This window comes from Sprattus sprattus (genome assembly GCF_963457725.1).
Source record: "Sprattus sprattus genome assembly, chromosome: 20".
Taxonomy (NCBI): domain Eukaryota; kingdom Metazoa; phylum Chordata; class Actinopteri; order Clupeiformes; family Clupeidae; genus Sprattus; species Sprattus sprattus.
Window position 1 is genome coordinate 26,052,375 of NC_137918.1, and position 5,000 is coordinate 26,057,374.

At 41.6% G+C, this 5,000-nt stretch overlaps 1 protein-coding gene across 1 annotated transcript in view; it reads right to left on the minus strand.

Annotated features, from left to right (window-relative positions):
* The window catches only part of creb3l3b (cAMP responsive element binding protein 3-like 3b), a gene marked incomplete at both ends in the record, with an annotated part of 21,831 nt that overhangs the window by 2,104 nt on the left and 14,727 nt on the right, over positions 1 to 5,000 (minus strand).

Here is a 5,000-nt window from a genome sequence, read left to right on the forward strand (position 1 = left end):
CTCTTTCTCTTAGAAGAAAGTTTCATTTTCTGATTTTTACTTTGAAAGGATTACTGGGTAACTTGCCACATTACATCTCAGCACTGCTTTCTTTTCACACTAGTATATATAGTACAAGGTCAACAAATAAATTACTATTAATCACACCCTCAGTAAGGACTGAACTTGGCAAAACATCATTCTGTTACTATGCATCATATGTCTGGAATGAACTCCAAAACACATTACATTTAGAGACACTTCCTTCTGTCAATATTTTTAAAAATCTTTTGAAGTCAGCTATTACAGAGCATTCCCCGCAAACAGGGAACGTCCCCAGGACGTTAACAGGACATTCGCAAGGTCCCCAATCGTCCCCAATTGGTCCCCGCCACAACGTTCGCTAGAGGACGTTACCAGAACGTTTTTGACGTTCGTAGCAAGTCTACGTTTGGTCCTTCTGTGACGTTCGCATGAGTCTTAAATCGGACTTTTAGGGAACCTTATAAATTGGTCTGTCAGCACACCTCCCCAGAACATCATTTAAAAACGTCCCCATAACCTTTACCTGCAGGTCCTCTGCGTAACGTTCGCATGAGCCTTAAAACGGACTATTAAGGAACGTTATAATTTGGTCACTCAGCACACGTCCCCAGGACGTCATTTAAAAACGTCCCCATAACCTTTACCTGCAGGTCCTCTGCGTGACGTTCGCATGAGCCTTAAAACGGACTATTAAGGAACGTTATAATTTGGTCACTTAGCACACGTCCCCAGGACGTCATTTAAAAACGTCCCGTAACCTTTACCTGCAGGTCCTCTGCGTGACGTTCGCATGAGCCTTAAAACGGACTATTAAGGAACGTTATAATTTGGTAACTCAGCACACATCCCCAGGACGTCATTTAAAAACGTCCCGTAACCTTTACCTGCAGGTCCTCTGCGTGACGTTCGCATGAGCCTTAAAACGGACTATTAAGGAACGTTATAATTTGGTAACTCAGCACACATCCCCAGGACGTCATTTAAAAACGTCCCGTAACCTTTACCTGCAGGTCCTCTGCGTGACGTTCGCATGAGCCTTAAAACGGACTATTAAGGAACGTTATAATTTGGTAACTCAGCACACATCCCCAGGACGTCATTTAAAAACGTCCCGTAACCTTTACCTGCAGGTCCTCTGCGTGACGTTCGCATGAGCCTTAAAGCGGACTTTTAGGGACCGTTCTTATTTGGTCCTCTGATGGTCCTCTCTGAACCAGAAGTTCCGCTAGAGAAAAATGATTTTCATTTGCCCGACATTTTAATGATAAGCCGGCCAAATATCTAGCCTATTTCTGCTTCTAAATTAGCCCATTGAAGAAAACTGACGGCCTGCATAGCTTAAATAATAACATAATCAGGTAGTTTAGAATGCAACATGTTTATTTTCCTAAGTTTACAATGGGAAACAAAAACATTTATGTCTGATGCGCGTCAATAAGTGGCCTTTAAGCGCAACCTGCTGTGGCGTTAAAATGAGCGCCGCAACATTGCTCTGTTCAATGAGAGCAGAGATTCTTAAATTATTCGACCCTCTTGTGAATCCTTTGCACATTTTACTGTGACTATCAATTACCTCGCACCTGAGCCAAGAGAACTTGTCACTCCATAACGACATAAACGACCGACATTTTAAGCTTTTTCTTTGGTGATGCTGTTCGAACATCTAGGGCTTCAGGTATTCAGTGTTTGGAAAGTTCACTTTCTACATGAACTTGCTCAGTTCATTGTTGATAATTCATAATTTTGAACTACGTTCACAGCTCCAATTTTCAATATGAGGCGAGTGCTATAATTTTTCAAAATCTCTGTCTGCAATACCGCTCTCGGCTCTTCCGCGCGCTCACGCACGGTAATAAAAGGAAACGCGCAACACTGCAGGTATTACAGGTTCATCCTCGTCAGAAGGTTTACCCTCATCAGATGTTTTTGGCCTCTGAAAAAAAGCTTTTAAGGCTAGTCTGCTTGGCCATGTTGGATCCTTCTCACTCAGTTCGCTCCTCGTTTGAAACCGAGGGTTTGCGCTTCAAAATGCAGCATATGCGTGTTGTTAAATAACTTTCGAACGGCAGATTAGCCTGTTCCTTTTAAACATAATAAGGGCAGTGCACGTTTGCTTTATAGGCCTTACGTAATATTAGGATTGTTGTCAAAATTGTGTTTGCGAGATGGGATTTTTAAAGAAATTCCAATCAGACAATTTGACCGGTGAGCTCTTCGTTCTGTTGCACCATCTTTGAAGGCCTGTGGAAAGCTCAATATGTTAAAGCTAGACACTTGGTCACCTTCCTATGTATGCATTGTATTGGAATCATGCAGACATTACATTTATAGCACAGATCAGTACAGAAGCATTCATATTTATTTTATTTCATCATTCTTAGTTTGGCTAGTTATTCTGCCTCCCTGCCCGCACGTCCGTGATGTGCCATGGATGTTAATTAAAAAAGGAATCATTACGGAAAACCCTTAATGCGTAGTGACTGAGATTGCTACAATATGCTTTTCCTCAAACCCTCGGAAAAAAAGACTAAGTTTGTTGGCTGTCTCACACTGTGATAAACCTGTTAAAGTGGCACTATAGTAATCAGACAGTGTTAGGACAGTAGGTAGCGATCTCGTTTAGTAATAGGAAGGTTTACGGTTCAATTCCCATGCCCGCAATCAAGTTTGTAATCGTCTGTGTCTATGCATATCATATGAAATGTGTAATATAAATTAACTTGAACTTGTGTGTGTGTGCGCACTGTAAGCAAAATGACGGCTCCGCTATCTATTATTATTTTATTTTCTTCATTTAGCTCAGCAAAAACGGTCGTGCCTGCTACGTCCGCGGTGCATCCTTGAATAACGTACCCAGGACGTCTAAAATAGGTTTTGTAGATGTCACCACAATGCCCTCAGGACGTTCTTGCAACTTCCTGCAGAACGTCCCCAGGACCTATAGAAACACGTTCCCCAGACGTAACCACAATGCCCTCGGGAGGTGCTTGCAACGTCCTGCATAACGTCCCCAGGACCTATAGAAAACGTTTCCCAGTTGTCACCGCAACGTCCTCGGGACGGTCTTGGAACGTCGTGCAAAACGTCCTAAAGTTGTCACGGGAACCATACACATTTACGTTTTTAGAACGTTCAGAGAGACCATTACGGGACGTCTAGGGGACGTCATTTTGCTTACAGGGTTGCCATTGCCATTGCCATTGCTTTTAAATATGTTTCACTTCTTTAATTATTTTATTGCCATTTAGTTAGGATCCACATGTACATTATCCGGTCTTCTGCAGTGTTTCTCTTTAGTTGTCCTTGATGGTACTATCAATTGTGTTATTGAGAATTGTCTAGTTTTTCTATGTGATTCTGTACTTTGTTTTCTGTCTGTGGTCCTGTTAGTTTTGTCCTCTGTCCTTGTATTTTCTGTTAATGTTTTCACTTGCTGCCTGCCACTCTTGGCCAGGACTCCCTGGAAGAAGAGCCATTTTATTTAACCCTTGTAAAACAAGGGTTAAATAAAAAAAATAATAAAAAAAAGGAACAGTGTAGAGGCAGTACATGTGTCTTTGTGTGTGTGTGTGTGTGTGTGTGTGTGTGTGTGTGTGTGTGTGTGTGTGTGTGTGTGTGTGTGTGTGTGTGTGTGTGTGTGTGTGTGTGTGTGTGAGGAAGCTGGGGAGTGCTCTCAAATGGCTGTGTGTGTGTGTGTGTGTGTGTGTGTGTGTGTGTGTGTGTGTGTGTGTGTGTGTGTGAGTGTGTGTGTGTGTGTGTGTGTGTGTGTGTGTGTGTGTGTGTGTGTGTGTGTGTGTGTGTGTGTGTGTGTGTGTGTGTGTGTGTGTGTGTGTGTGTGTGAGGAAGCTGGGCAGTGCTCTCAAATGGCTGTGTGTGTTTGTGAGGCATTCAGAGCTGTCTATGTCTGTCTCTCTGGGACGCCTGGAATCCCTCTATGGAACGGAATTAACCCTTTGGTGACGATCCATGTAAATATCGTTCCTTCAGGAACGATGACGTTTTGGTGTCATGACAACGGAAAATAACATATTTTTGAAAAAAAAAATGTTTTACATCTCCTCAAGACCCATCCAATCAGATTACATGCTTTTTAAATCCATTTTATTGATTGGCTAGTCTCACAGAGCTTGTCAAATCAACCTACGCGAGTGACGTGACTGAGGTTAGAAAAAACAAACATGGCGTCCGCAAGTATGCGTCACTTCAGTGAGAAACAGCGATTTTCAGCACAAGAAGAAGCAGCATTTCTAATGAATGACGAGTGACCAAGAAACCAATGTACACAGTGGTCCTGGATGGATTTCTAGTGGAGAAAACGTTTGAATTGTACCGAGAATTGGAAGGAGAAAGCGCCGGAGAAAAGGAGGCTACGCCGACTGCGTTTCTATCACAAGGTAGGCTACGTTTCATCGTAAATACACACACGTACCAACAAGTAGTCACTGAAATGCATGCTAGCTTTCCTCATTTGTTTCTCGGAGTAAATCATTAACTTTATCAAACCTTTGTATTTAGTTTTGTGTTCGCCTATCAATTTGGCTAGATTTGTAGAAGACATTTGTGAGGGCGAACATGTGTCTCGTTTACCGCAAAGCTGATGCAAACGCACATTGTACTAATAGCAAACAACATGTTACTGGCTTTACATTTTGGCATTTGAAAGGTATAAGCAAGCAGGGACTAACAAGACATTTAGAAGAACAGATAAAGGAGTGTTTATTTTCCTTTCAAGATTTTTTTCTTATCTAATTCATGAACAAATTTGACTTACTTATGGTTTTAGTGTAGTTCTGTCAATATTTCGTTGTTGATTTGAGACCTCAAGGTTTTGTGTGCTTGTTATTTCAGCCCTGTACAATAATTAATAATAACTTGGGTTTTGGGCAATATATACATATATATATATATATATATGTGTGTAAATGAAGAATAGAAAATGAACTGTTCCTTTTTCTGATCTGAATTGATTTTCAGCT